Source organism: Nyctereutes procyonoides, unplaced genomic scaffold, assembly GCF_905146905.1.
Source record: "Nyctereutes procyonoides isolate TBG_1078 unplaced genomic scaffold, NYPRO_anot_genome, whole genome shotgun sequence".
Taxonomy (NCBI): domain Eukaryota; kingdom Metazoa; phylum Chordata; class Mammalia; order Carnivora; family Canidae; genus Nyctereutes; species Nyctereutes procyonoides.
In genome coordinates this window covers 3,357,147-3,365,207 of record NW_026575028.1, presented here as the reverse complement: position 1 = coordinate 3,365,207, position 8,061 = coordinate 3,357,147, and the positions used below count along the sequence as shown (strand labels likewise).

General features: G+C 38.9%; 1 non-coding gene across 1 annotated transcript; it reads right to left on the bottom strand.

Moving 5' to 3' along the window:
* Positions 1-699: 699 nt before the first annotated feature.
* LOC129503518 (U2 spliceosomal RNA) lies at positions 700-885 on the bottom strand. The gene has a single exon (XR_008663190.1). It is a non-coding gene; the product is annotated as a U2 spliceosomal RNA (small nuclear RNA).
* Between the last annotated feature and the right edge of the window lie 7,176 nt (positions 886-8,061).

Below are 8,061 nucleotides of genomic sequence, written 5' to 3'. Positions count from 1 at the left end.
TAAGTTGGGTTAAGTAATCACCTGCTCAGTAACTCCTCAATGGTTTCATAGGACACTTGGAATAAAACCTAAGCTCCTCACCATGATCTCTCCACATCTTTTCAACATCTGCAACATCCTTGGGCTCTGTTTCTGTTCATTTTGCTTCAGCCACCTTGGTCTCCTTTCAGTTTTGAAAATGCACCAACTCTCCATCTCCACATATATCTTGGCTGGCTCCTCCTTATCCTTAAATGACTAAAATAGTATTTCCTCAGAGAAGCCTGCCCTACCTGTCTCTAAAAAGGTCCATCTAGTTATCATTTATCTACAGTACTCTGCTTGTTACCCTCAGTGTGCTTTCTTCAGCTTGTGATTATATATTTACTAATCAGTTTATTGTCTATCTTCTGTTAGACTGTAAATTTTATGAAGGAAAGAATTATCTCCAGTACTATATACCAATTCTGGCTCTAGCTGGCAATCAATAAATATTTGTTGAATAAATGAAGGTCTGCACCCTCATTAAGGGAACTAAGAAACAAATTGATTTCAGTAGTGCTGTGTATCAAATGACAATAAATGCATGATAAATAAATACATTATGGTTAGAAGAGATTCTTTCCCATTAACCAAAGAAAGTTTCAAATGTAGGCAAAATTAGATTCAGTTTGTTATCTTACTTTTTTAAAAATGTTAAGCAACCTTTATTTCCCTTGAGGGGGGTGCACCGTTCCTAGAAGTACTGCAATACCAGGTCGATGCGTGGAGGGAGCAAGCTTCTACTCCATCTCCTAATTCCAAAAATCCATTTAATATATTGTCCTCAGATAGAGAATGTATCAGATATTAAACTGATAAGAACAGATACTACACTTAATCTTAGCCAAAAGGCCAAAAAGTGATATATCTTTCTTAAGAGATCTTGATTATTTATTCTGCCAATAAAGCAATTAACCTGAGGAAAAAAGTTCTAAGGATTGTGGTGCATCTGGGAAACCCTACATCTTAATATAATAACTCTGTGAAAGTTAAAACTCTTGCTCTAGGAGAGAGAACCAGACACCCCAAAACCTCTGTGGCTTTGAGGAAAGGTAGCTAGAAGATGGATGAATGCCCTGATCCCAACCTAGAGTGATGATCCACTTGTTCATTCATTCGGCAAATGTTTATGAATAGCAGGCATTATTCTAGGCTCTGGAGATAAAATAAAACAAACAGGCAAAAATTCCTGTCCTCATAGAGCTTATATTCTAGTAAGGGAAGATAGATGGTAAGAAACTAATTTTATAATATGTTAATAGTGATAAGCTCTAGGAAGAAAAATTAAGCCAGGATGAGGGGTAGAGAGTACAGGCTTACAATTTTAGCTAGGGTGACCAGACAAGGCCTCACTGATATGGTGACATTTACATAAAGCACTGAGGGAGGTGAGGGAGTAACCCAGGTAGCTGGCTGAGGTAAGAAAGTTCCAGCATTAAAGGGACGGCAAGGAGGCCAGTAGGGCTGGAGTAGAGTGAGTGGTAGAAAAATTGGAGATGAAATCACAGATGTTGGGAATCAGTGGCTAGATCAGGGAAAGCCCGAAGTAGGCCATTATAAAGACTTGGTATTTACTCTGGGTGAGGTGCGAAGTCAGTGGAGGCTGAGAGCAGAAGAATGATGTGAGGGGTGCCTGGGTGGCACAGGGGTTAAGTGTCTGCCTTCAGGTCATGATCCTGGGGAACCAACCGGGATTGATCCCCGCAGCTGGCTCCCTGCTCAGCAGGGAGTCTGCTTCTCTCTCTCTCTCTCTCTCTCTCTCTCTCTCTCTGTCTCTCCCTCTCCCTCTGTCCCTCTTTCCCCCACCCCATGTTCTTGCTCTCAAATAAATAAAATCTTAAAAAAAAAGACTGACATGATTCTTACACTTTAGAATGGCTTCTCTCACATGTGTGCTGAAATGAGTGAATGCATGAATGAAAGAAAATGGAGCAAGAAAGAAAATAGAACTAGTAGGCCTTCACTTAACCTGAAATCCAAGATACAATGCTAGAAACAATCTCTTAAAAAGAAGTGTAACAACACCTGATCACTTTTTCACCACATTAAAGGCATAACGACCCACTTGAGGTGCTTGATCCCTAGCTACAGGTCTCTCCTTGGGCTTGCCTATCTTCTGGAGGGGTGAGGAAGACACTTGAGCTCGGGAGAGAAAAGCAGCTGGTTGCTGGTGAGGCTGGAGCAGGACCTGAAGCAGCCCCTTTGTCACTGGAAACCTGACCCCTTTCAGTTTGGTCAGACAATGAGGGCCTTGGCTGGGGAATGTTAGGGAAGCCAGCCAAGTTTACAGGCTGCCTCTCAGTCTACACAACCTTTGAGAGAGTAGCAGATCTTTTGAATTTGAAGAAATGAGATAAAGCAGAAGGGAGAACCAACATTTCTCATTAGTATAATGAGATAATGTCAAAATATGTTGCTGAATCTATTCTGTTCCCACTGTGAGAAAGTAAAACATCCACAAACAGAAAAGAAGATATAATTGTGGGGTTTAGAATTTAAGGAGCTCCAAAATGGCTTATCTAGATAAATTTATCTCTACTAATCATTGTTTACCCCTTTTGCATTCTTTTATTTTTAATTTATTTTAGAATGGAAATGATTTTTTTCTGGTTTTAAAAAGTAATACATGTATGTGGTCAAAAATTTAAGCAGTACAAAGAAGTATACAATGCTAAGAAATAAGAAATAATATAGACATGTAAAAAGTCTCAATAATATGAACATGTAAGGTCTTTCCTAAATTCATCTACTTATTTGACCCTATCACAATAAAAATGCTGTCAGATTTTATTTTATTTTTTACAAGGTAAAGCAATGCTAAAGTAAATGCTGAAAGCAAATATGCAAAAATAGTGGTGAAAATTCTGAAAGAGAAAAATTACAGGGTAAAATTAGCCCTAGAAAATTAAAATATATCATAAAATCACTCATTAGAAGTTTGGTAGTGGCACAGGAATAGAAAGATTGGTGGTATAAAATAGTATCCAGGGGTGCCTAGGGGGCTCAGTCAGTTAAGCATCTGCCTTCGGCTCAGATCGTGATCTTGGGGGTCCTGGGATTGAGCCCCACGTCAAGGCTCCCTGCTCAGTAGGGCCTGTCTCTCTGCCTCTCCTCCAGCTTGTGCTGTCTCTGGCTCACGCTGGCTTGCTCTCTCTCAAATCTTTTTAAAAAAAATAGTATCCAGAAATAGACCCAAGTATACACGGAAATTGACTGTAAGATAAAGGAAGAATTTCAAAATTTGCATGGAAAAGATGACTAATAAATAAAGTTGGAACACTTAGCTTACTATCTAGGAAATAAAATCGGATCCTATTTTTGGAGGTAGGGTTTTTAAAGAGGTAATTAAGTTAAAATAAGTTCATTGCGGTGGGCCTAATGCAATCTGACTGGTGTCCATAGAAGAAAAGGAGGTTAGGACACAAAGACAAGAAAGGTCATGTGAAGACACAGGGAGGTGGCAACCAAGGTGGTGACAAGCCAAGGAGACAGGCCTCAGAAGAAACCAGCCCTGCCGACACCTTGGTCTTAGATTTCTGGGCTCCAGACCTGGGAGGAAAGAAATTTTTGTTGTTTAAGCCACACAGTCTGGTTTTTGTTATGACAGCCCTAGTCAATTAATACAGGTACTAAAATCTTTCTCATCAAGATATGAAATTCAGAAGCCATAAAAGAACTGATTAGTAAGTTGGGCTACATCACTATTTAAAATTTCTGTACAGAAATAAAAACAACAACAATTGGGACGCCTGGGTGGCTCAATGGTTGAATGTCTGCCTTCAGCTCAGGTGTGATCCTGGGGTTCCAGGATCGAGTTCCCCATCAGGCTCCCTGTGAAGAGTCTGCTTCTCCCTCTGCCTGTCTCTGCCTCCTCTCTGTGTCTTTCATGAATAAGCTAATAAAATCTTAAAAAAAAAATTTAAAAAGCCCCCCCCCAAATTAAAAACACAACAAGCTGGGGGAAAAAATATAATACCCAGAACAGCTAATCTCCTTGATTAAAAAAAAGAAGAAGAAAGAAAAGAGCCCAGGATTGCTATATCTATTTTTATTTACTTACTTCTCTTTCTTTCAACAAAAGCCAGAAAGCCTAAGTCACGTGATATCTCCTGGTGGTTTCACACTGAATACTAATTTAAAAAATTTTTTTTAAGATTTTATTTATTTATTCACGAGAGACACACACACAGAGAGAGGCAGAGACACAGGCAGAGAGAGAGAAGCAGGCTCCATGCAGGGAACCTGATGTGGGACTCGATGCTGGGACTCCAGGATCATGCTCTGGGCCAAAGGCAGGTGCCAAACCACTGAGCCACCCAGGGATCCCCAGAATACTAATTTAAATTTTAAACACTGTGTGGGGCTGCTAGTTTAGGACCTCTAACCTAGATTAGCATCACAGGGGACCTTCCCTTTAGCAGATGAGTCCAATGTGGGCTGTCAGACTATTTTAAGATCTTGCTGCCATTGAGAAGTGCCATTTCTAAGAAGAAATCCTCCCAGAATCTCTCTCTCTCACAGATATGCATGCATGCACAACAACTATTAACTCTCAAGTATATTTTGTAGCTACATTATGGAAGAAAACCATTTTCCCATATGCGATATAGTATTTATTGGCCCCTCTCTGCCCAAAGGGGAATAGTTTTACATTCTTTACATTGTTGGTACAGAGCTAGGACAATCACTTCCTTTCCCCCCTCACCTCAAACGGTAATATAAGCCTAAGAGGCCTACCTGCACAAGAAACAGGAAACTTTACAGAGCTATCAGTTGATTGATGGATACACTGAGAACTTAAAGTAGCTTAAAAAAAAAAAAAAAACAACCAACTCTTTCTGTACCTTAAGCCAAGTCATATTCCTAGGCCAACATCCCTAGGAGGGAAAGAGGAGATGGAAAATTTGTGTTCCATTTGCACAAGAACCTCCTTGTATGACAGTGTGAGGTTAGAGTACAAGTAGATTGCCCATTTGTGGAGGGCTGGTGAGGGAGGTGTGTGTGTAAAGAGTTATAATTTGGGATTTTGACTCTGGTAATTTGGGTAGTGAGATTTGGGATGGTTTTTATTTTCTTCTATTTGATTTTTTATATTTTATATGGTGAATGTATATTGCTTTTGTAAATAGGAGAAAGAACATTAAATGTCATAAAAAGTGTATGTTAATCTAATCTTCCTAACTAGACTATATAAATTCTCTGAGAGAGGGACACATTTTTTTTTTATCCTTCCCCATACCTATATTTTAGGACTCATGATAGGCATGTAAACTGTGATTGATTGTCATTAATTTGGAGTCTTTTCCAGAACTAGTCCTGATTCAAGTCACCTAGGCACAATAAGTCTTGTCTGGGTCAGAATGATTCTTGAGGATCTGAGAGCAGAATCTGTGAGTTAGATGTGTATTATTCTATACTGATCTCCAAGTCACGTTATCATGCCCAATGGGCACCCAGCCTCACAATGCTATATTCCAGGACTTTGCACCAGGAGTCCATCATATGGTATTATTTTAAACTTCAGATAGTACTTACTGGTTTATAAGATCTGTCTATCTCTATCTATCTATCTATCTATCTATCTATCTATCTATCTATCTATCTACCTACCTACCTACCTATCACTGTGTCACTGTGAGGTTTGATGAGATCATGTGAAGTGTCCAATACAATGCTTAGTACATAGTAAGAACTCCAGGCATATAAGCACTACCTTCTGCTCTACTCTCATTTCCTACTTTGTAGCTAAGCTGAAAGAAGGCACAAAACCAAAGGAAAGATGAATGGATGACAGCTGGCAATAAGAGAGATGTTAGTCAAATTCCACAGGATTAAATGGTTGTGAATCAGAGGTGTCAGGTCCACTCCCCAGATTCCAAAGAGCAACTTTTAGTCTTGAAAGAAAAGTTGGTGAAGAGAGGGATAAGTGAGAGGCCTGCTGGAAGAAAGAGGAAGTAATTATTCATAGCAGAGGGTGAAATTGGTCCTTGGGATTCCTTCACTATAAGCAGTGGCTATTTTGTTGGCCAAGATTGGATTAGCCTGAGGGTATTTAGAGATCTATGTATCTCATTGGGTCATCTGCATTTTACTGAAGAATAGAAAGATTAATTGCAGGCACCTGCTAGTCTGGTCATCCCACTTAATGCAACCAAGCCCTGGAAAGTCCTCTCACATTCCAGAAACTGCTCAGTCTCTTGCTTCAATAAAGTTTGCTCATCTGTCTCAAAAAAGGCAGTTCAGACCACATTTTTCCCAAGCAATAGAAAACGCCTTTCTCAACAAAGCTAGAACTTTGTCTTCAAAATCGAGAAGATTACTTACGAGATATTTCAGCAACCTATGTTTTTGGAAAGGTTCCCTAGAAACAGATTGAAAGGGGAAATTACAACTGAGACCAAAGAAATACAAGGAATCACAAGAAACTACTATAAACAATTGTATGCCAGTAAACTGGACAACCTAGAAGTGGATAAATTCCTAAAAATGTACGATCTTCCAAGACTGAATCATAACGATGTAAAAAATCTGAATAGATCAATTACCAGTGAGGAGATTGAATCAGTAATCAAGAACCTTCAACAAACAAAAGTCCAGGGCCAGAAGGCTTCCCTGGTGAATTCTACAAAACATTTAAAGAAAATGTAATACCTAGCCTTTTTTCAAACTCTTCCAAAAACCTGAAGAGAAGGAATGCTTCCAAACTCATCTTATGAGGGAAAAAGTACCCTGATACCAAAACCAGACAAGGACACCACAGGGAAGGAAGGAAGAAAGGAAGGAAGGAAGGAAGAAATAGAAAAAAGAGAATTACAGGCCAATATCCCTAATCAACATAAATGAAAAAGCCCTCAACAAAATATTAGTAAAATTCAACAATAAATTCAAAGGTTCAAACATTATGATCAAATGAGACTTATTCCAGGGATTCAAAGATGATTGAACATCCACAAATGAATCCATATGATATATCAAATTAACTAAACAAAGGATAAAAGTCATATGATCGTTTCAATTAATGCATAAAAAGCACGTGACAATAATCAACATAAATTTATGATAGCCCTTTTTTATGATAAAAACTCTTAACAAAGTGGATATAGATGGAATGTATTTCAACATAATAAAGACCACACATGACAAGCCCACAGCTAATGTCATACTCAACAGCAAAAAGCTGAAAGCTTTTCCCTTAAGATTAGGAACAAGGCAAGGATACCCAATCTTTCCACTTTCATTCAACATAATATCAGAAGTCTTAGCCAGAGCAATTAAGCAGGAAAAATAAATAAAAGCCATCCAAATTGGAAAGGAAGAAATAAAACGATCACTATTTGCAGGTGACATGATTTTATATGTAGAAAACCTTAAAGACTCTACCAAAAAATTGTTAAAGGTAATAAATTCAGTAAAACTGCAGGGTACAGGGGCACCTGGGTGGTTCAGTTGGTTGAATGTCTACCTTCAGCTCAGGTGATGATCTTGGGGCCTGGCATCAAGCCCCTTGTTGGGCTCCCTACTCAGCAGAGTGTCTGCTTCTCCCTCTCCCTCTCCCTCTCCAACTTCCCTTGCCCCCCACTTATGCTCTCTCTCTGAAATAAATAAGATCTTTTAAAAAAAAAGCTTCAGGGTACAAAATCAAAATGCAAAAATCAGTTGCATTTTTAAAAAGATTTTATTTTTTTATTTGAGAGAGAGCATGTGAGAGACAGAGCATGAGCTGGGGGAATGGCAGGCAGAGAGAGAGGGAGAAGCAGGCTTCCTGTAGAGCAGGGAATCTGGTGGAGCACTTGATGCCAGGACCCTGGGATCATGACCTGAGCTGAAGGTAGATGCTTAACTAACTGAGCCACCCAGGCACCCCCAGTTGCATTTTTACACACTAACAATAAGCTAGCAGAAAGAGAAAATAAGAAAACAATCCCATTTACAACTACATTAAAAAGAATAAAATAACAGGAATAAATTTAACCAAGAAGGCAAAAGGTATACATTGCTAATAAGACATTGATGAAAGAAATTTAAAAAGTCACAAATAAA